At 45.4% G+C, this 23,949-nt stretch overlaps 1 long non-coding RNA gene across 1 annotated transcript; it reads right to left on the bottom strand.

The window, feature by feature from the left end:
- Positions 1-2,610: 2,610 nt before the first annotated feature.
- LOC124501651 (uncharacterized) lies at positions 2,611-22,856 on the bottom strand. The gene is made up of 3 exons (XR_006959792.1): positions 22,712-22,856; positions 21,781-21,916; positions 2,611-2,671 (listed from the first exon to the last, which is right to left on the bottom strand). It is a non-coding gene; the product is annotated as an uncharacterized LOC124501651 (long non-coding RNA).
- Between the last annotated feature and the right edge of the window lie 1,093 nt (positions 22,857-23,949).

Genomic DNA, 23,949 nt, shown 5'->3' with positions numbered 1-23,949 from the left:
CCACCTTTGCCACACATGCCTTAGATATCGAGCCCTTGATCTGGGGTTTACTGAGCAGAAAGAACGCCCTTCTTTTGAGCCAAGCCAAACATGGGCACTCACAAGGTGAACTTCCTGAGCCCTGAAGCCATCTCTTGTAATACCTGCTCACTGGTGGCCTTAAGCTCTTCTGCCTCTAAGTGGCCACTCGCCAGGAGGGTGGGGACTCTGCCTCCTGGCAAAGGACAGGCCCCAAACAAGACATTTCACATTCAAGTCATAAATAGTTGTTGGCTCTGACCCTGCCTGCCACTGTAGGATAACCCAGCCACCACAAAGGCCTCTCATCCTTTCTGGGACATCTCGTGGGTATCTGTGTGTCCTCTCACAGCCAGATGGCATGCACTACCTTCTCCAACCCGAACTCTGCTTCCCTATAAGGACAGGTGCTACCCCAACCTCTGAAGGCCTGAACGCCCCAGCAAGGTGCCTCACCCTAGTCCTGTCTCCTGGCCACGTGTCTCCAGGCAAGCAGGAGCCGCTTTGCAATACCCAGGACATTGACACAGCCCACCTGTCTCTCTTCGCATTCTCCCTCAAGAAGAGAGAGCCCGATATCATCATCACCTACCCGCGTCAGTGCTGGGCCGCCGTGTGGGTTTCCAAGCACCCTAAATTCTCCGAGGAGTGTCCAGGAGGATGATGTGAGGCCCTGCTGTGCTGAAAATTGCCCTTCAGGGTTGGTGCCAGGCCTAGGACCCACCCCACCAGCCCCAAAGGCAGATCCACATGAGGCCTGAATCCTGGAGACTTTGGAGTTTGGTCTGCAGTTCTTGACAGATAGTGTAGCGTCAGGAGTGTCAGAGCAGGGGAAGAGCAATACATTTCAAGTCTCCCTTGCCTTCTCCTCTGAGAGAATACCTAAGTTTTAGCATCAGAGGGATGAACCTGGTTTGGGAGATTAGAGCATAAAACTACACAATGTTCTAGTACCTTCATTGGGGGTTTTAGAGCCAAACCACTATTCTCTCCATCATATATTGAACAGACCTGCTTTTTCTAATATTTGTTTTTAAATCAAAAGACACTAACTGCCTTTGGAAAACGTTCTGAAACAGCCCCTCCAATAGAGGGGGACCTCCACCGCCATACCCTGCTTTCACAACCCCAGCACTACCATTCACAAGAGCCTTCCTTTACAAAAAATGTACCCTTAATAAATAGTAAGAGTTAACATTTACTGAACATGTTCTATGTGCCAGGCATGGTCACGTGATCTCATCTGATCCTTACAACAACCCTCATAGAGAAGTATTATTATTATCTCCTCCACTTTACAAATGAGGTATGTGTTCAGGGATATTAAGCGACTTCCCCAATTATCACAGAGCTTGTTTGTCGAGGGGCCAAGATGTTTATTTCTCTACATGCTGTCAGGGTCCACACCCCAGTTGCAATCAGACGAACCGTTCGGCAGGCTTCAAACATGGTAACAATGACAGCCAATATCTAAGTATCTATTACCTGCCAGATTCTTTATATATTCTCTTTCATTTGACCACTTGGCATGATACGTATTTATCCCCATTTTACAGATGAGGATCTTGCGGCTCAGAGACTGAGCAATATTGTGACCCTCTGGGGGAGTCACTGACAACCTGGGCTCTGGAGTCCCACTGCCGGGCTCTATTCTTTAACTCCCCCTACTTACTAGCTGTGTGACCTCAGGCAAGTTTTTTTTTTTTTTTTAAAGTAGGCTCCATGCCCGGTATGGGTTCAAACTCATGTCCCTGAGATCAAGACCTGAACTGAGATCAAGAGTCAGGTGCTGACCCAACCGAGCCACCCAGGCACCCCTGACCTCAGTCGAGTTATCTGATCTCTCTAAACCCTCATTTTGCCATCTGTACAATAAAACATCGGTAGTACTTATAGGATTATTACAAGCTAGTACACGTCAACTATCCTCACTACACAGTCAGAAGTCAGCAAAGGCGATCTACTATTATTACTCCAAAGCCCATAGTTTTGTTTTGTCTGTTTTCCCACTAGACCGTTCTGTCTCCCGGAGAGATAGGAACACATCACGCATTAAAATAAACAAGATTCTTGGGGTGCCTGGGTGGCTCAGATAGTTAAGGGTCCAACTATTGATTTCGGCTCAGGTCAAGATCTCAGGGTCATGAGATAAAGCCCCAAATTGGGCTCTCTCTCTCTCTGCCCCTCCCCTGCTCACACTCATGGGAGCACTCTCGCTCAAAATAAATAAACATTTCAAAAGAATAAACAAGATTCTTTTACAGCAGAGATGCAAAATGCTTAGATCAAGGAAGAGAACAAAGACCCAAACACACCTATTTGACAGCTCTCCCCGAATATTCTCAGAGCAGTGGAGCCAATGAAATGAAGGCCCAGGAAAAGCAAGGCTCATTTAAACCTCTCCTTTTTCCACCTCATCTTCTTCCTTTCCTTCCTCACCAGGTTCTGAAGGGTAAATTCATCTTTTTTGGTCTTGGAAGGGCAAATTTGCTATAAATACCCACACTCGTTGCAGCTTTATAGGTTAGTTCCTTGTTTGGTATAGGGAGAAGGGTCTAGAAGTCAAAGTCTGAAGATATGGAGATTTCTCACCCAGCTTTCATCTACGTGACCAGGCACAAGTGCGCTAATCCCGGAGTTTCAATTTCATCACCTGTGGAGAATAATAAATGTAAGCATCAAATTAATAATGTGTGTGATGATGTAAGATGTATTGCAAACTGTAAATCCCTCTGCATGGGACAAATTGTGTGCTTTTCACCAGCTGACAGGACTCTTGGGTCTTGGCTTTTCCAGCGATCACACTCAGGAGAGGTGACTGCAAGCTTCCTGAACCTATTCGCTAAAAAGCTATCCAGAATGCCGCCTTCCTTGGGCAGGCTGGGGTTAGGGGAAGGCGGCAGTGAGACGCTCCCTGCTGACTAAGTGTTTAGCAGCAGCAGAGTGTGGGAAGGAGAGAACTAAATGGGGCATCGCAGAGGATGGGGGTGGGGGGAAGAACCCCACTAAATAATTCGTTTAGAACAGGGGCACCTGGATGGTTCAGGTCATCGCGCGGTTCGTGAATTCCAGCCCCATGTCGGGCTCTGTACTGACAGCTCAGAGCCTGGACCCTGCTTGGGATTCTGTGTCTCCCTCTATCCGCTCCTCCCGAGCTCTCTCTCTCTCAAAAAAATAAATAAAAACAACCTCAAAACACAGCCCAGTGTGCTCTGGGGTTAGATTCCAGAACAAGTTGGGTACCACACTGAGTCTGAAACAAACTTCTCAGGCTTAGGAACTAGATCCTACTTTGGGGAGACTGGAGAGCTCGTTGAGAATGGATTCAGTGACAACATTTGTTTTTTGACGCATTATCTCCGATCTTAGGTGAAGGGTGAGGGCCAAAGACACATATGGCTGTGAAAATGCCCCAATAAGCCTCCTCCGGAGCTGCAAGCAGGGGCTTCGGAGCAGAAAAACCTGGCACTTAGCACCTCCTCCCGGGAGCCACAGCCTCCGCCAACAGAGCTACCGCCAATAGCGGATCAGCCGGGTTGTTTGGGCTCTCGGTTCACACCGCGTGCCTACACGGCAGTGGAGCTGTGGGCGGAGAAGCGTGTATGCGAGAGCCGCTCTTGCCGCCACGGCCGGAGGGACAGTGCTGGCAGGACAGGCCCAAGAACGCAAAAGAGGACAGGACGACCCACGGGGGAGCAGAAAGAGGACGCGATGCTCCAGGACCCCGAAAGGGTCAACCTCGGGCCCGCTTGCGGCCGCGCGTTCCGCCGCCGACGTCTTTGCGACGAGCATCTTCGCAGCCGGCTCGGCCGTAAAGCAAACGTGCCGTAAAAGACAGTCACCGAAAATCGAACGGGTCTTTCGTTCAAAAGAACTTCATGAAACATGAACCTGTGTAACAAAATTAAGACGACTTCATTGCAAAATACAAAATATTTGAACACATTTAACATGTGTGTAGATTCACGCCAGTCCTGGGCAAATAACGGATTTTATTTTGTGGACTCTACCTAAGCACTTGCCTTCGAAGTCTTTCCTTCAAACTATTATATTTGGGTTTTTTGGTTTTCTTTTCTTTTTTCTCTTTTCGTTTTCTTTCTCTCCTTCCTTCTTTTCTTGCTTGCTTTCTTCTCTCTCTCGGTTTTTTTTCTTTCTTTTTTCTTTTTTCTTTTTTTTTTTTTTTGGTATGTTGATTCGTTTCCCAGTTTTTCGGCACACTGTTTTCTTCTTTTGCTAAAATGTCTTTCTTCATTAAGAGCAGTATCGGTTTCCAAATACTAGAATGCATGTTTGTACCTGAGCTCCAATTGGATTGCATTGTGAAAGCCTCTACGCTGGTGTTTGTTCTCGGCATATTGTCACACGTCCACTGATAACTGGTCCAAAGTTCTATGGGAAATGTGGGTTCAAAACTTCACAGCACTGTATAGACCCTTATGAGGGCTAAGATTTATATACCATAAAAATGGGAGTACTGCGTCAATGAAGAAATAAAACCAGTTGATGAAACCAACAAACTATAAAACCAGTTTTTTTTTTGTCTTTTACAGAAAAACTGACTTATAGTCAATTAGTTACACAGCAAAAATGTTTGCAACAAAGATCCTTATGGGGAAACTACCTAGAACCACCAAAGGCCTCCCACACCATACCTTCCCACAAAGTCACCATCATGCTCCTCTCAAAAACTCAGGAACACAAACAGTCCATGAAAATGGTCGCCAACCCAGCTGTCAGACTGGTTAAGTACATTAGTCTCTGCACCTGGAACACTGATCTACTCTCCCTCTGAAAGGCACCGAAGACGAAAAGGAAGCCTGTACAATCCCTTCAGTTACACATGTCAGCCAGTCATACAGAGCAAACACACTCCTGGCCTGAATCTTAAAGGCAAAACGAAGCGCGCAATTCTTACCAGCCTATCCGTGTAAATGGCCACTAGCAAGCCAAAGTTTTCAGGCACCATGGACTAGCTCTCATAGCCTGCTGTTACTACGTTATCACTGCCATAGCCTTGAGCACCTACAGAGAACTGCATACAGTTAAGGCTTGGGATCCTACCCTAAGCCATACTTAGGGAACGTGCAAAAACCAGAAAGCTACAGAGCTCTTCTTAAATAAGCAGGTGATCAATATCTTTCAACGTCCAGAATTGAACTCCATGGAATAGGTCCCAACTTCCAGCATTTCTGATCTCTGGGTAACAATACCTTCCACCTTTTTGCTCTCCCAGCCCTTCCAACAGCTTTAAGACTTAATTCTCTGTGTTAAATCCCTCTTTGTTTGAAATACCTAAAGTGATTTCCGGTTTTTCTGGCCATACGTACTGGTGAATCTTCGATATTTTTTTTCTTTTGTACATTTTTTCTTTTGGATATTTGTGTCAATACCCAAGTTTTCGTGTTTGGGTCCCTGTCCTTTGTCCATGGAGTGATTCTTCAACAAGATCTTTGCGTGTTTACTTTGGTGGCTGTCAATATTTCTACGACCTTCTCAACGTTGGCAAAATTTGATGATGGTCCCTAATCGGGCTTCTATGCTTTTAGACCCGTTACATTAAACAGCAAAACAACCTTAAAACCCTGAGCGGACCCAATCCCTTCCTCTGGGAACACCTCCAGGTTCCAGGGAACCTTTTGTTCCACTGGGTCATTAACAAAAAGGTCTCCCACAGCAGGACTCTGCCCCTGTTGATGGGAGCTATGCATAACTAATGAAGAGGAAAATTGCTAGCAAAACAGGCTGATCAGTCTCAACATGTTTCTAATAACTTCTACATTTTCTGATCTTCATTTCCCTATATATCTTCTTTCCTTCCTAAATGAATACTACAAATCCTCTTCGGCTCACTAATATTTTCCAGCCTGTATTTTCTCTTCCTTTCTTTCCCATCTTATGGTACTTTGTTTTGTAGAGGATTTTTCCCAGGTTCTTGGTCACATTGTACACATTTTAAACGCCAGTTTCCCTGGTCTCTAGTTGTGGACGTTAAGATGTCATAGATACCCAGTAACCTGGAAGATTAAAGAGCAGACTTTATCGGGGCACCTGGGTGGCTCAGTCGGTTGAGCATCTGGCTCTTGATTTCAGCTCAGGTCATGACCCCATGGTCATGGGATCGAGCCCCATGTTGGGCTCTGTGCTGAGCATGAAGCCTGCTTAAGATTCTCTCTCTCTCTCTCTCTCTCTCTCCCTCACCCTCTCCTCCTCCCACACCTCTCTCTCAAATTAATAAATAAATAAATGAATAAAAATTTTTTAAAAAGAGTAGACTTTGTCTTGTAGTACCGAAAATACCCCAAGTGATAGGTACTAGATTTGTTTCACATCCTTCCGTAACGTTTGGAGGAGTTTATTACTTGTCCAAAGTCACAGAGATTGTAGGAGACAGAGTCAGGATTTGAACCCAGATCTTTCTGATGGCACAGCGACTAGAGGTGGAGCCTCTAATAGTGACAAGGGGAGCCCGCAAAGTCTTCCCAGAGGTAGGAGTAAAGATCAAGGAGTAAAGATCAAGGAGTAAGATCAAGTGTGGTATCTGTCGTCATCAGTTTAAAATCCAGCACAATTCTATCTCTACTCTGTCAGTATGAGGTACCTCTTGGATGAAGATTTCATTAAGTGTTTCTTAGCGACTCTAGAAGCACTATCATGAAACCAGCCGGTCCAGAAGTGTCTCTCAGAGTTCATGTCTCCTGCATCACACATACATGTGGGATACAGTCATATGAACAAGGAAAAAGGTGTGACAGGACACAAAGAGAAGTGAGAGCCAATAGGATGATAGGACACTGGGAGATAATTAGTTCCACTTTTATATACCCCTTGCTATAACAAGCATGTATTACTTTAGCATTTGAAAGGCATCAAATAAAAAAAAGTTTAAGGTCACCTGGGTGGCTCAGCTTCCGACTCTTGACTTTGGCTCAGGTTGGGGAGTTCAAACCCCGCATCGGGCTCTGCGCTGTCAGCGCAAGCCTGCTTGGGATTCTGTCTCCCTCTCTCTCTCTCTCTGCCCCTTCCCTGCTTGCTTTCTATCTCTCTCTCAAAATAAGTAAAAACATAAACTTAAAAATTTTTAAGAGCTTGTGTCAAATACTATGCATTTCTCAAAACCCACTTAATTTTCTCCTTCCTGTAGACACGAGAGAACTACATTTCCCAGCCTCCCGGGCACTTAGGGTGGGGTGATGTAACTGGGTTCTGCCTGAACGGATGTGGGCAGAAGTGATACATACCATTTCCATATCATAATATTCCCTAGGTCATCAACCACACTCCCATTTCCTCTTCCATGGCAAACTTGGAGGACATATGTTTAAGATGACACCATGGCAAGATAAATGAAGCCTAGATCCCTGAGTCAATTATCGGAGGAGAGCCATTTGACCTCCATTAAACAACGACCTATTCTATTAAACCACTAACATCTGTGGTCTGCTTGTTACCGCACCGCTCCCAGCCTATCCTGACTAATAACATGCTCCTCCACGCCAGGAATTTTCAGTGACCCGTGAAGTTCTGAGAGAGCCTCTTAGCTACTTCACACATAGAAAGAGGCTTTCTGTGCTTTTGCTAACTGGATTTTTTTCAGATTCTAAGTCTGTGTGGGGACATATTTCTGAATATAGTCCCCTTCTCTTCTTCAACCTCTGAATTACCTCCTCCTTCTCACTTTGTTGTGGTGTGTTTGTTCCAACGGGAAATAAATCAAGGGCTTATCGGAAAGGAAATAGTACACGCACTTTACATTCTTGTTTAAACAAGACCTGAAAGGGAAGGAAATTTTATGCCATTTTCTTCTCCTCGGGGACCAGTCTGCATTTTACTACCCTAATATTTACTTATTGTTATAGTAAAACCTTAGATAAACCATCAGGGGCTGAGCTCTTCTAGACAGACAAATGTTTCAAAGAACTAAAGTTTACACATTTAGGCGATAAAGTGCTGTTGACTTTTAGATGTTTTGAAGAAAATATTTATGAAGCATATTAAACGAAGGATGGTGACATGTTCTACCTTTTCCAGGAGGTTCAGGATTAACCCAAGCTCTGTGACTGTTCCACAGTTCCTTGAGAAACTTGTATATGTAGTTACCTCCGCCCAGAACAGTCCTTCCCTTCCTTTGTTTACTTAAATTCTCCTCCTCTTTTGGATGTCAGCTCAAAGACCATTCCCCTCAGGCACAATTATATAAATTTACCAAAATTCATCCAACTATTCACTTAAAACAGCTGAATTTGTGGTGTGTAAATTATACCTCACTATAGCTATGTTTAAAAAGCCAACAATGCTGTCAAGGAGGTAAAGCATAAACCTCCCTTTTAACTGTGGGCTACAGAGTGACTTCCTTCCAAAGACTCCAGTATGGAAAGAGAAAGAGGGAAGAGAAGTACCCCAATGCTGGAGAAATCTGACAAGAACTATGTTGGCCAAGTGATCAAGGTCAACATCAGCAATTATCAGTCACGTCGACAGTATATACCCTTGATACGATGTGGTGAATATGGCACCTTACCTCTGTGGTCTTCCTCCCAGACACCATAACCCTGGTCTAACCATGAGAAAAATCCCATGCATCCATGGAACTAGCTAGAACTCCTCAAAACTGTCAAGGTTATCAAAAACAAAGTCTAAGGAACTTTTACAACCAAGAGGAGCCTAAGCGAGATATGACAAAGGAACATGATGTGATATGATACCCTGGATGGGATCCTGAGAGAGAAAAAGAGCATTAGGTACAAATTAAGGAAATGTCAATACAGCGTGGACTTTAGTTAATAACAATATATCAATATTGGTTCATGACATGTGACAAATGTACCACAGTCATGGAAGATGTTAATAAAAGGGGAAACTGGATGCGGAACAGCTGAGAACTGTCTGTAGTATCTTCACGATTTCTCTGTAAATCTAAAACTGTTCTGAAAAATAAAGTTAACTTAATTCACATTAAAAAAAATTCCCCGGCCCCCCGACCAGTTCAAGCCCCCTTACGGTACATTCATATAGCAATCTAGAAAATTAACTAAATGAATGAATGAATTTATCACCATATGTGATTAGGTTTGTGCATTTTGCTCACTGTTGTATCCTGGGAACAAGGTTAGGGGCTGGTTCTTGATAGGTGTCTAGTAATAAACATAAAGTAAGGAATATAAAAATGTAAGTTCTGGGGCGTCTGGGTGGCTCAGGTGGTTAAGCATCCGACTTCGGGTCAGGTCATGATCTCACAGTTCATGAGCTCGAGCCCTGCGTTGGGCTCTGTGCTGACAGCTCAGAGCCTGGAGCCTGCTTCGGATTCTGTGTCTCCCCCTCTCTCTGCCCTTCCCCTGCTCATGCTCTATCTCTCTCTCTCTTAAAAATAAATAAACATAAAAAAAAAAAGTGAGTTCCGTGGCAATAGGATTTGTCTGTTTTGTTGTCTCCTGGGTCCTCATCACCTGGAGAGCACCTGGCCCACTGTAGACACTCAGCAAGGACAACTCCCACCCCAGGGTGAGCCAAGGAATCTTCTCCCCAGTGGTTTGAGTTTGGGATAAAGATGCTTTAGTTCAGACTAATACAGTCTATTACGTGCTGATGGCAGTAACATTTGTCACCAGATGAACAGAGGCTTAGGGGATTGGTCTATAAAGAATCAAGCCAAGCACTTGGGAGGCTCAGTTGGTTAAGCATCTGTGTTTTGGTTTTTTAATTTACATCCAAGTTAGTCAGCATATAGTGTAATAATGATCTCAGGAGTAGAATCCAATGATTCATCCCCTACATATAACACCCAGTGCTCATCCTTAATGCCTCTTCCCCATTTAGCCCATCCTCCACCCACAATCCCTCCAGCAACCCTCCGTTTGTTCTCTATATCTAAGAGTCTCTCATGTTTTGTCTCCCCCTTGTTTTTATTTGCTTCCCTTCCCTTCTGTTCATTTGTTCTGTATCTCAAATTCCACATATGAGTGAAGTCATATATTTGTCTCTCTCTGCTGACTTATTTCACTTAGCATAACATGCTCTAGTTCCACCCACATAGTTGCAAATGGCAAGATTTCATCCTTTTTGATTGCCGAGTAATACTCCATTGTATATATATATATCTCACATCTTCTTTATCCATTCATCCGTCGATAGACATTTGGGCTCTTTCCGTACTTTGGCTATTGTCAATAGTGCTGCTATAAACATGGGGGTGCATGTGTCCCTTCGAAACAGCACACCTGCATGCCTTGGATAAATACCTTGTAGTGCAATGGCTGGGTCGTTGGGTAGTTCTATTTTTAATTTTTTGAGGAACCTCCATACTGTTTTCCAGAGTAGCGGCACCAGTTTGCATTCCCACCAGCAAAGGCATCTGACCCTTGAGTTTGGGTCGGGTCATGATCTTTAGGTTCCTGCATCTAGGTGGGCGCTGCACTGCCAGATAGGAGCTTGCTTGGGATTCTCTCTCTCCCTCTTTCTCCTCCCCTGCTCACGCTGTCTCTCAAAATAAATTAATTAATTAAAAAAAAAAAGAATTGGGGCACTTGGGTGGTTCAGTCTGTTAAGCGACCGACTTTGGCTCAGGTCATGATCTCACGGTTCATGAGTTCAAGCCCACATTGGGTTCTCCGCTGTCAGCACAGAGCCCATTTCAGATCCTCTATCCCACCCCCCTCTTGCTGCCCCTCCCCTGCTCACACTCTCTCTCTCAAAAATAAATAAACATTAAAAAAAAAATCAAGCCAAGACTCAGCATGAAGGAGAAGGAAAGACAAGAAAGAGAGCAAGAGGGCCACCAAGGTTCCTACCAGGGCTGTCCTTTCCAATTCCAGTAAATTCCTGGGCCACTGTGTCCCGGGAGACCCTCCTGTCATATGCAGTCCAATAAGCCCTTACCATCAGATCTTGCTCCTTAGGGATAACTTCACCAAAACCTTATCTGTGTCCTATTTTTCTAGCCTGTGTTTCTGTGGTGAAAGATGTTGAATCAAAGTAACGGAGGGAAATATCACCTGTCGTACGATGAAGAGAGAGAAAAAGATAACAGGAAGCAGACATGGGGATGAGAAAGGGAAAGTGGAGGCTGTAAAAAGGAAAGCAGATCGATCACAACAGCCAAGATACAGAAGCGGCCCGAGCGTCCACGAATAGATGCATGGATAAAGGTGTGGCGTATGTCTGTGATGGAATATTACTCGGCCAGAAACAAGAAATGAGATCTTGCCATTTGCAACAACATGGAGGGAGCTAGAGTGTATAAGGCTAAGTGAAATAAGTCAGAGAAAGACAAATACCATATGATTTCACTTACATGCAAAATTGAATAAAAAAATATATAAACAAAGGAAACTAAAGACAAACTGATGGCTGCCAGAGGGGAGGTGGGTGGAGGGGTGGGCGAAATAGGTGAAGGGGGTTAAGAGTGCTGAAACGACACACCTGAAACAAACAGAACACTGTATGTTGATGCTACTTCAAGTTAACAAAAAAGGAAAGCAGAGGAAGACCTAGAACTACTTGGAAAGGACCTAACAAGTACTTGCCTAACAAGTAAGACAGTGGATTCAAAGTGTAGTGAATTCATTCATTCATTCATTCAGCAAATAGGTACTGAGCACCCACTAGGTGTTAGGAACACAGCACTCAACAAAACTACGGGACTTGCTGCCCAAAAGAGCTATTAGAGACTGTTGAGTGCTTACACAACAACTTAAACCAGAAAGAGACAGAGACAGAGAGACAGAGAGAGAGATAAAATCACTTGGTCAGGGGAGGCTTCCTTGAGAAGGTGACATTAGGGGCGCCTGGGTGGTCCAGCTGGTTAAGCGTCAGACTTCAGCTCCGGACTCACGGTTCACCAGTTCAAGCCCCGCGTGGGGCTCTGTGCTGACAGCTCGGAGCCTGGAGCCTGTTTCAGATTCTGTGTCTCCCTCTCTCTCTGCCCCTCCCCCTCTCCTCCCCCTCCTTCCCTCCCTCCCTCTCTCTCTGTCAAAAATAAATTAACATTTTTTTTAATGTATAAAAAGGGTGACATTAAATTGATATCTGAAGGACAAGAAAGCTCTAGAAGCAGGAAGGTAGTGTAGCGTGTGGGGGCGTGTGGGGGCAATGATCTAGACAGAAGGAAGAACCAGTGCGCCAAGGCTGAAGGGAAGTGTTCTCAAGAATATGACGTTTGCCCTCCAGGGAACGTTTGGCCACGTCTAGACTTTTTGGTAGTCACAACGCGGTGGCAGGGAGCAGTCCTCCTGGCATCTGATGGTTAGAAGCCAGGGATGCAAATTAACATCCTACAGTTTGCACAGGACAAACCCTTAGGCAAAGAACTATCCAAAATGTCAATAGTGCCGAGGTTGAGAAACCCTGCCCTGAGGCCATCAAAGGCTTGGCACCTTCCTCATGTAGAAAGCAGGACATGGTGCCTGGAGAAACAACAGAAGAGGGGGCAGGGCTGTGAAGAAGTTCAGGAAGCAGGGGGAGGCTGTCAGCACGCACCCTTGCACGCCAAGGCAAGGAGCTGCCATCTTGTTCTAACTGTGGCAAGGAGCCCACGGGTGTTCTGAAACCGGGCAGTTCACGTGGACTTATTTGTTTGTGGAAATAACCACTCTGGCTCTTAAGTGGAATGTGGTGGACGGAGCAAATGTGAGTAAAGGAGACCACCTGGGGGGTTTGACAGTAGAGAGAGGAGGTGGCAGGTTGGACGTGGGTCATGACAGTAGAGATAGAGAAGCAGCGAACTGAGCCTTATTTTAGAGGTGGGACTTGTGGGTCCCGGTGACAAAGTGAATGTGGAAGGTGAGGGAAACAGGAATCAAGGATCCATCGAAGGCAGGGCCAGCGACACAGGTGCATGACTGGTGCAGTGCCCGTCCCCACGTTGGGCTGGCAGTGACCTCGGTGGAGGGCTCTCGGCCACCCTGGATCCGGGTACTGAGCACATCCCAGCCTAGAGGGTGCCAGCCCTTCCAGGCAGCAGGGGATGGGGCGACAGACCCAGGGGAAGCTGGGGCTCCATGCCTTCATTTTGCACTGGGTCTGGCAAATTATGAAGCCGGCCCTGCTTGAAGGTTTCCAGCTTGAGTAACTACATGCTTCATTACTGCCATTTACCAAAACGGGGTGGGGTAAAAGTTTAGTCTCAAGATGCCTGTGAGACATCTCACTGACAAGATCACGTAGGCAATTGTGTCTCTACAGCTCAGAAAAGACATAAAGCTGTAGACATGAAGCCGGAATTTGTCAGCCTGTAGTATATAAAACCATGAGAATGATGTTGCAGCCGGTATGAAAAACAGTATGGCGGTTCCTCAGAAAAATTGCACATAGAATTACTACATGATTCAGCGGTTCCATTTCTGGGTATACACGCAAAAGTGAAAGCAGGAACTCAAACAGACATTTGTACACGTGTGTTCACAGCAGCAGTAGTCACAATAGCCAAAAGGTGGACACAACCCAAGGGTCCATTGATAGATGAATGCATAAACGAAGTGTGGTGCATGTGTGTGCGTGTGTGTGTGTGTGTGTGTGTGTGTATAAGGGAATATTACTTGGCCTTAAAAAGGAAGGAAAACTCTGACACTTGCTACAACACGACTGAACTTTGAAGACCTTATGTTAAGTGAAAAAAGCCAGTCTCAAAAGGACAAACATTGTGTGATTCCACTTACACGAAGAAACAAGAGTGGTCGAACTCACAAGATGGTAGTTACCAGAGGCTGGGAGAAGAAGAGGGTGGGGAGCTAGTATTTAATGGAGACAGAGTTTCCATTTGGGAAAGTTCAAAACTTCTGTGCTGGTGGTGGTGATGGCTGTGTAACAATGTGAATATACTTAATGTCATTGAAACGTACACTTAAAAATGTTTAAAATGGTAAATCGTAGGGGCGCCTGGGTGGCTCAGTCGGTTAAGCGTCCGACTTCAGCTAAGGTCACGATCTCGCGATCCGTGAGTTCGAGCCCCGCGTCGGGCTCTGTGCTGACGGCTCAGAGCCTCGAGCCTGTTTCGGATTCTGTGTCTCCCTCTCTCTCTGCCCCTCCCCTGTTCATGCTCTGTCTCTGTCTCAAAAATAAATAAGCGTTAAAAAAAATTCTTAAAAAAAATAAAATAAAATGGTTAATCGTGTTATGTATAGTTCGTCACAATAAAAAAAGAACTTGATTGTTATTATTTATTGAGTGTTTCCTATACACCCAGCACTAATGTAGGTCTTTTCATTGTTTAAAACTCATATAACCCTCATAACAATCTTTAAAGCAGGTGCAATAGGTAGGCAGTAATCTCTTGGACATTGGCCTTACCAAGATATTTATGGGTCTGTCTCCTCAGGCAAGGGAAACAAAAGCAAAAAATAAAGTTCCGGGACTACACTGAAATAAAAAGCTTTTGCACAGCAAAGGACATCATCAACGAAACAAAAAGGCAACCTGGTGAACGGGCGAAGGTCTTTGCGAACGGCATATCCGATAAGGAGTTAACATCCAAACCATATAAAGAACTTACACAACTCAACACCAAAACAAAACAAAACAAAACAACCAATGAAAAAATGGGCAGTGGAGGGGCGCCTGGGTGGCTCAGTCGGTTGATCGTCCTGACTCTTGATTTCGGCTCAGCTCATGATCTCACAGTTTCGTGGGTTCGAGCTCCGTGTCCGGCTCTGTGCCGACAGCGCAGAGCCTGCTTAAGATTCTCCCTCTCTCTCTGCCCTTCCCCTTCTTGCAATCTCTGTCTCTCATAATAAATAAACATAAATAAAGGGGGGGGGAGTGGATCTGAACAGACATTTTTCCAAAGAAGACATCCAGACGGCCAGCAGATGCACGAAAAGATGCTCAACGTCCCTCATCATCAGGAAAATGCAAATCAAATCCACACTGAGATATCACCTCACACCTGTCAGAATGGCTAATATCAAAAAGACAAGAAATAGGGGCACCTGGGCGGCTTAGTCAGTTAAGCGTCTGGCTTTGGCTCCAGTCACCATCCCATGGTTTGTGAGTTAGAGCCCCACGTCAGGTCCTCCTCTGTCATCACAGAGCCCACTTCGGATCCTCTGTCTTCCTCTCGCTCTGCCCCTCCCATTCCCTTGCTCGCGCGTGCACTCTCTCTCTCTCAAAAATAAAATATATTTTTTTTAAAAGACAAGAAATAACAAGTGCCGGTAAGGATGTGGAGAAAAGGGGATGCTAGGGCACTGTCGGTGGGAATGTAACTGTTGCAGCATCATTTACAAATTTACAACAGGCAAGATCTGGCAGCCACCCAAGTGTCCACCAATAGATAAACGGATAAGGAAGACGCGGTATATCACCGCAATGGAATATTACTCGGCCACAGAAAAGAATCTTGCCATGTGTGACAACAAGGATGAACCTGGAGGGTGTCATGCTAAGTGAAATACGTCAGATAAAGAAAGCCACCTCTGGGACGCAGCAAAAGCGGTCATAAGAGGAAAGTATAGGGGCGCCTGGGTGGCGCAGTCGGTTAAGCGTCCGACTTCAGCCAGGTCACGATCTCGCGGTCCGTGAGTTCGAGCCCCGCGTCGGGCTCTGGGCTGATGGCTCAGAGCCTGGAGCCTGTTTCCGATTCTGTGTCTCCCTCTCTCTCTGCCCCTCCCCCGTTCATGTTCTGCCTCTCTCTGTCCCAAAAATAAATAAACGTTGAAAAAAAAAAAAAAAAAAAAAAAGAGGAAAGTATATAGCAATCCAGGCCTTCCTAGAGAAGGAAGAAAGATCTCAGATACACAACCTAACCTTACGCCTTAAGGAGCTGGAAAAAGAACAGCAAATAAAACCCCAAATCAGCAGAAGACAGGAAATAATAAAGATGAGAGCAGAAATTAATGCTATTGAAACCAAAAAAAAAAAAAAACCAGTAGAACAGATCAATGAAACCAGAAGCTGGTCCTTTGAAAGAATTAACAAAATTGATAAACCACTAACCAGTCTGATCAAAAAGAAAAAGGAAAGGACCCAAATAAATAAAATCAAGAATGAAAGAGGAGAGATCACAACCAACACAGCAGAAATAAAAACAATAATAAGAGAATATTGTGAGCAGTTATATGCCAATAAAATGGGCAATCTGGAAGAAATGGACACATTCCTAGAAACATATACACTACCAAAACTCAAACAGGAAGAAATAAAAATTTGAACAGACCCATAACCAGTAAGGAAATCGAATTAGTAATCAAAAATCTGCCAAAAAACAAGAGTCCAGGACCAGATAGCTTTTCAGGGGAATTCTACCGAACGTTTAAGGAAGACTTAACACCTATTGTCTTGAAGCTGTTCCAAAATATAGAAATGGAAGGAAAACTTCCAAACTCTTTCTATGAAGCCAGCTTACCTTGATTCCAAAACCAGACAGAGACCCTACTAAAAAGGAGAACTATAGACCAATTTCCCTGATGAACATGGATGCAAAAATCCTCAACAAGATACTAGCCAACCAGATCCAACAATACATTAAAAAAATTGTTCACCATAACCAAGCGGGATTTATACCTGGGATGCAGGGTTGGTTCAATATCCGCAAAACAATTAACGTGATTCATCACATCAATGAAAGAAAGGACAAGAACCATATGATCCTCTCAATACATGCAGAGAAACCATTTGACAAAATACAGCATCCTTTCTTGATAAAAACCCTCAAGAAAGTAGGGATAGAAGGAGCATACCTTCTATATATCATAAAAGCCATATATAGGGGCGCCTGGGTGACGCAGTCGGTTAAGCGTCCGACTTCAGCCAGGTCACGATCTCGCGGTCCGTGAGTTCGAGCCCCGCGTCAGGCTCTGGGCTGATGGCTCAGAGCCTGGAGCCTGCTTCCGATTCTGTGTCTCCCTCTGTCTCTGCCCCTCCCCCGTTCATGCTCTGTCTCTCTCTGTCCCAAAAATAAATAAACGTTGAAAAAAAAATTAAAAAAAAAAATAAAAGCCATATATAAACAGCCCAACGCTAATATCATCCTCAATGGGGAAAAACTGAGAGCTTTCCTCTTAAGGTCAGGAACAAGACAGGGATGTCCAGTCTCGCCACTGTTATTCAACATAGTATTGGAAGCCTTAGCCTCTGCATTCAGACAACACAAAGAAATAAAAGGCATCCAAATCGGCCAGGAGGAGGTCAAACTTTCACTCTTTGCAGATGACATGATATTCTATATGGAAAACCCAAATGATTCCACCAAAAAACTGCTAGAATTGATTCATGAATTCAGCAAAGTTGAAGGATATAAAATCAACGCACAAATATCAGTTGCATTCCTATACACCAACAATGAAGCGACAGAAAGAGAAATCAAGGAATCGATCCCATTTACAGTTGCACAAAAAACCATAAAATACCTAGGAATAAATCTAACCAAAGAGGTGAAAAATCTATACACTGAAAACTATAGAAAGCTGATGAAAGAAATTGAAGAAGACACACAAAAAAATGGAAGAGTATTCCATGCTCCTGGATAGGAAGAACAAATATTGTTAAAATGTCGATACTACCCAAAGCAATCTACATATTCAATGCAATCCCTATCAACGTAACACAAGCATTCTTCACATTCTATTCTTCACAGAGCTAGAACAAATAATCCTAAAATTTGTATGGAACCAGAAAAGACCCTGAATAGCCAAAGCAATCCTGAAAAAGAAAACCAAAGTAGGAGGCATCACAATCCTGGACTTCAAGCTGTATTACAAAGCTGTAATCATCAATACAGTATGGTACTGGCACAAGAACAGACACTCAGATCAATGGAACAGAATAGAGAACCCAGAAATGGACCCACAAACATATGGCAAACTAATCTTTGACAAAGCAGGAAAGAATATCCAATGGAATAAAGACAGTCTCTACAGCAAGTGGTGCTGGGAAAACTGGACAGCGACAGGCAGAAGAATGAACCTGGACCACTTTCTTACACCACACACAAAAATAAACTCAAAATGCATGAAAGACCTAAATGTAAGACAGGAAGCCATCAAAATCCTTGAGGAGAAAGCAGGCAAAAACCTCTTTGATCTTGGCCTCAGCAACTTCTGACTCAACAAGTCTCCGGAGGCAAGGGAAACAAAAGCAAAAATGAACTACTGGGACCTCATCAAAACAAAAAGCTTCTGCACAGCGAAGGAAACAATCAGCAAAACTAAAAAGGCAACTGACAGAATGGGAGAAGATATTTGCAAAAGACATATCAGATAAAGGGTTAGTATCCAAAATCTATAAAGAACTTCTCAAACTCAACACCCAAAAAACAAATAATCCAGTGAAGAAATGGGCAAAAGACATGAATAGACACTTCTCCAAAGAAGACATCCAGATGGCCAACCGACACATGAAAAAATGCTCCACATCACTCATCATCAGGGAAATACAAATCGAAACCACAATGAAATACCACCTTCCACCTGTCAGAATGGCTCACATTCACAACTCAGGCAACAACAGATGTTGGCGAGGATGCGGAGAAGAGGAGCTCTTTTGCACTGCTGGTGGGAATGCAAGCTGGTGCAGCCACTCTGGAAAACAGTATGGAGGTTCCTCAAAAAACTAAAAATAGAACTACCCTATGACCCAGCAATTGCACTACTAGGCATTTATCCATGGGATACAGGTGTGCTGTTTCAAAGGGACACATGCACCCCCTTGTTTATAGCAGCACGATCAACAATAGCCAAAGTATGGAAACAGCTCTGATGTCCATCAACAGATGAATGGATAAAGAAGATGTATATATATACAATGGAGTATTACTCGGCAATCAAAAAGAATGAAATCTTGCCATTTGCAGCGTGGATGGAACTGGAGGATATTATGCTAAGTGAAATTAGTCAGTCAGAGAAAGACAAAAATCATATGACTTCACTCATATGAGGACTTTAAGAGACAAAACAGATGAGCATAAGGGAAGGGAAACAAAAATAATATCAAAACAGGGAGGGGGACAAAACAGAAGAGATTCATGAATATGAAGAACAAACTGAGGGTTACAGGAGGGATTGTGGGAGGGGGGATGGGCTAAATGGTTAAGGGGCACTAAGGAATCTATTCCTGAAATCATTGTTGCACTATAAGCTAACTAATTTGGATGTAAATTTAAAAAAATAAATAATTAAATTAAAAAATATATATTTAAAAAAATAGTAATTTTTCTCTCTAAAAAAATAAAATAAAATAAAGTCAAATACTGGGGCGCCTGGCTGCCTTAGTCGGTTGAGCGTCCGACTTCAGCTCAGGTCATGATTTCGCGGTCTGGGAGTTCGAGCCCCGCATTGGGCTCTGTGCTGACAGCTCAGAGCCTGGAGCCTGCTTTGGATTCTGTGTCTCCCTCTCTCTCTGATCCTCCCCTGCTCACACTCTGTCTCTCTCTCAAAAACAAATAAAGATTAAAAAAAAAATTTTTTTAAAAGAAAGCCAAATACCATTTGATTCCACTCATCTGTGGAATCTAAAAACAAAACAAATGAACAACAAACAAACCAGAAGCAGAGTCAAAACTACAGAGAACAGTTAAAAAAAAAAAAAAAAAGTAGGTACAATATTACCAGCCCCACTCTACAAGCAAGAAAACTTATGACCAGAGTGGTTAAGTAACAGGCCTAAGCTCACACAGCTTCCAACCTGCCGGGTTCGGATTTGGATTCAGGCGGTCTGCTAGCAGAACCGAAAAAAAAAATTTTTTTTAACCTACTGTACTACCTATCAACAGAGATCATGTCATATACTACAAAAAAACACATTTCACAATTTAAAAAAAAAAGAAATTTTTAAAATTTAAGGTTGAATTAATAGCTCACGGGCAGCTAGGTCCTGGCCTTCCAGCACAGTCCAATCTGGCTGCCCAGTGCAGAGTCAACCAGCAAAGGAAGGGAGGGGGACAATTACGAGTGACAAATCATTTCATCACCTTTGAAAAAACTGCTCTGTGACCAGAGACATCGCCTGGAAATACTGACAGGAGGGTGTCCTGCTGTGTGTGAAAAGGTCAGGATGGCCCAGAGCCAGCCCACAAGGCCGGGGCGGGGGGGGGGGCAGTGCCCCAATCCCAGGACAAGTAGACCCAGGGGGGTAGGTTTGCAATTCCTTGGTGTTCACGGAAAGTGGTCACTGTGCTATTTTTCGGTTGCTCTATTAAGTTATCAATGACATTTCTCAGACAGAAGCCATGCCAAAGCCACAGACATCCCAGGCCTGCAGCTGGGAAAACGCAGGGGTTGGACCAAGGTGGTCAGAAGTTCTAATTTACCAAGTGACGTTAGAGCCGGCTGGCAGAGGGGAAGGTGCAAACCACAGTGTGGATTCCATTTAGACCTCAGAATTCCCACACCCAGAATCCCATCCCAATCTTGGCTCAGGTCAGGATCTCAGAGTTTGTGAGCTCGAGCCCCGGGTCCGGATCTGTGCTGACAAGTGTGGAGCCGCTTGGGATTCTATATCTCCCTCTCTCTCTCTCAAAGTAAATAAATAAACTTAAAAGAAAGGAAGGAAGGAAGAGAGAGGGAAGAAGGAAGGAAGGAAGGAGGAAGGAAGAGAGAGGGAGGAAGGAAGGAAGGAAGGAAGGAAGGAAGGAAGGAAGGAAAGAAGGAAGGGGGAGGAAGGAAGGAAAGAAGGAAGGAAGGAAGGAAGGAAGGAAGGAAGGAAGGAAGGAAGGGGAAGGAAAGAAGGAAGGAAGGAAGGAAGGAAGGAAGGAAGGAAGGGGAAGGAAGGAAGGAAGGAAGGGGAAGGAAGGAAGGAAGGAAGGAAGGGGAAGGAAGGAAGGAGGGAAGGAAGGAAGGAAGGAAGGAAGTGGGAGGAAGGAAGGAAGGAAGGAAGGAAGGAAGGAAGGAAGGGGAAGGAAGGAGGGAAGGAAGGAAGGGGAAGGAAGGAGGGAAGGAAGGGGAAGGAAGGAAGGAAGGAAGGAAGGGAGGGAGGGAGAGAGGGAGGGAGGGAGACATTCCAAGCTGTCAGGAATCCACAGGCAGGAAGGAAGGAAGGAAGGAAGGAAGGAAGGAAGGAAGAGAGAGGGAGGAAGGAAGGAAGGAAGGAAGGAAGGAAGGAAGGAAGGGGAAGGAAGGAAGGAAGGAAGGGGAAGGAAGGAAGGAAGGAAGGAAGGAAGGAAGGAAGGAAGGAGGGGGAAGGAAGGAGGGAAGGAAGGAAGGGGAAGGAAGGAAGGAAGGAAGGAAGGAAGGAAGGAAGGAAGGAAGTGGGAGGAAGGAAGGAAGGAAGGAAGGAAGGAAGGAAGGGGAAGGAAGGAAGGGGAAGGAAGGAAGGAAGGAAGGAAGGAAGGAAGGAAGGAAGGAAGTGGGAGGAAGGAAGGAAGGAAGGAAGGAAGGAAGGAAGGGGAAGGAAGGAGGGAAGGAAGGAAGGGGAAGGAAGGAAGGAAGGAAGGGGAAGGAAGGAAGGAAGGAAGGAAGGGAGGGAGGGAGAGAGGGAGGGAGGGAGACATTCCAAGCTGTCAGGAATCCACAGGCCAGTTCTGGCTCCGGGCACGCTGGGTCACTAAAGTGGACGAGAAACAGGACAGGGCCAAATGACAGGACGCAAAAGGCCTCCCTCGCTCAGGCCCTAGTCCTCTGAGCGAGCCGAGCAGCCCGCGAGGTGTTGAGAGGGCAGAAGGCAGCGGGGCGTCCCCGCCTGAATGACCTGGTCGGGTCAGAGAGGCCCAGGCCGAGGCAGGCCCCACAGCACCGAGAAGGCAGACCCCTTCCTCAGCCTCCTGTTGGGTATGAACCCCAGCTCGTCCCCAAGGCAGAATTTAACTGGATCGATCACCGTAGCCTTTGAAGTACTCCTTACCTTTTGGGCCCCTTTCTGTGCCAGGAAGGCCTTTGGCTCCAGTTATACAAGCTGGGTCAGATGTCCTGGGTGGGCAAGTGCGTGAGGTAAGTGACACCCGCTCCCAGCGAGAGAAAAGGACTGCGGATGCGGAGCCCTGCAAGAGGAAATCCGAGGAGGGCGGTTTCAGTCCAGTTTGAAAAACAGGGGCGCCTGGGTGGCTCAGTGTGTCGAGCCTCTGACTTGGGCTCAGGTCGTGATCTCGGCAGTTTGTGGGTTCGAGCCCCACATCGGGCTCCCTGTCGTCAGCGCAGAGCCTGCTTCAGATTCTCCGTGTCTCTCTCTCTCTCTCTGCCCCTTCCCCACGTGTGCGCTCTCTCTCAAAAATAAATATTTTTTTTAAAAAACCCAGCCAGTCCATATCTTCTTGCTTTACTGTCTCTAAGCACAGAGCCTTGGGCTGGTCACCCTGGTCATACCGGGGTCATACTGGTCACCCACCTGCCCACCCTGGCACGTACCCTTCTTCCTACCCCCAACTACTCCATAACTGTTTCTGTCTTGAGGTGTCTGGGATCCTCAAAAGATGATCATAAACACATTTTTCATGGATGTGTGTGCGCAGTCCCAGCGCCTCCGTAACAACATAGCACAGCTGGGGCGGCTTACCCAACCCAAATGTATTTCTTTTCTCACAGTTCTGGGGGCTGGAAGCCCAAGATCAAGGAGCAGGCAGTGGCGGTTTCTCCCCGCTTGACTCGCGGAGGGCTGCCTCCCATTGTGTCCTTGGCTGGTCTTCCCTCTCGATGTGTCTGTGTTAGTCCGTCTGGGCGCCATAACAAAATATCACAAAGCAGGTGGCTTGCAAATACCAGCAGTTATTGCTCACGGTTCTGGAGGCTGAAGTCGCAGATCAAGACACTAACAGACTCCGTGACTGGTGAGGACCCACCTCCTGGTTCCCTGTGTCTTCAAATGGTGGCAGGGGCGAGGGAGTGCCGCACGCAGGTCTCCTATAATGGCGCCAATCCCAAATTTAGGAGGATCCTCGTTGGGGTGAGCACTGGGTGTTGTAAGCAGGGGATGAATCCCTGGATTCCACTCCTGAAATCATTATTGCACGATATGCTGACTCACTTGGATGTAAATTAAAAAAAAAAAAAAAAAAAGAGTGAATGACAATCCTGTTAGTATAATGAGGTTATGGTTTTCTCCATTTTCTATTTTTTGTTACTGACTACATTCTTTTTACAATACAAAGGTCAAAGTTGTATAAAAAGAGAGAGAGAGAGAGACTCTTAAAGATAGAGGACAAACTCAGGGCTGATGGAAGGAGGTGGGTGGGGGGGGGGATGGGCTAGATGGATGAGAGTCATTAGAAGGGCACTTGTGAAGATGAGCACGGGGTGTTGTAGGCAAGTGATGAATTACTGAAACCAAAACACTACCCCTGAAACCAATATTGCCCTATATGTTAACTAAGTAGAACTTAAATAAAAATTTGAAAAAACAAAAAATAAGGGCACCAATCCCATTCATGAGGGCGCTTGATCTAATCACATCCCAGAAGTCCCCACCTCCGAACAGCAACACCTTGGGGGTTAGGATGTAAGACTTTTCGGGGAACACACACATTCAATCCATAGCAGTGTCTGTGTCCTAATCTCTTGTTACTTTATTTTATTTTCTATGTACTTATTTTTTGAGGGAGAGAAAGGGAGGGGCAGAGGGAGAGAGAGAGAGAGAAAGTCCCAACAGGGCCCCATGCCCAGCTCAGAGTCTGAGATGCGCCTCGATCTCATGACCATGAGATCGTGACCTAGCCGAAATCAAGAGTAGACGCTTAACTGATGGAGCCACGTAGGTGCCCCCTAATCTCTTCTTATAAGGACACCAATCCCACCCATATCCCCAAATCTCTTCTTCAAAGCCCTTTCTCCAAAGACAATCACCCTCTCAGGGATGGGGGGATTAGGACATCGACATATGAACCTGGAGGTGCGCGACGCAATCCAGCCCATCACACTACGTGACGGCCCGGGAGTTTCTGCTGCACACAGCGTTAGCACAAGTCCGATCAGTAATGACGTGTTTACGGGGCGCCTGGGTGGCTCAGTCGGTTAAGCGTCGACTTCGGCTCAGGTCATGATCTCACGGCTTGTGAGTTCCAACCCCGCGTCGGGCTCTGTG

The sequence above is a fragment of the Lynx rufus genome, unplaced genomic scaffold, assembly GCF_022079265.1.
Source record: "Lynx rufus isolate CCGP_SWC_20201006 ecotype Redwood Valley unplaced genomic scaffold, mLynRuf1.p SCAF_7, whole genome shotgun sequence".
NCBI lineage: Eukaryota > Metazoa > Chordata > Mammalia > Carnivora > Felidae > Lynx > Lynx rufus.
The sequence above is the reverse complement of the archived record's forward strand: the minus strand, read 5'-3'. Positions and strand labels throughout refer to the sequence as shown.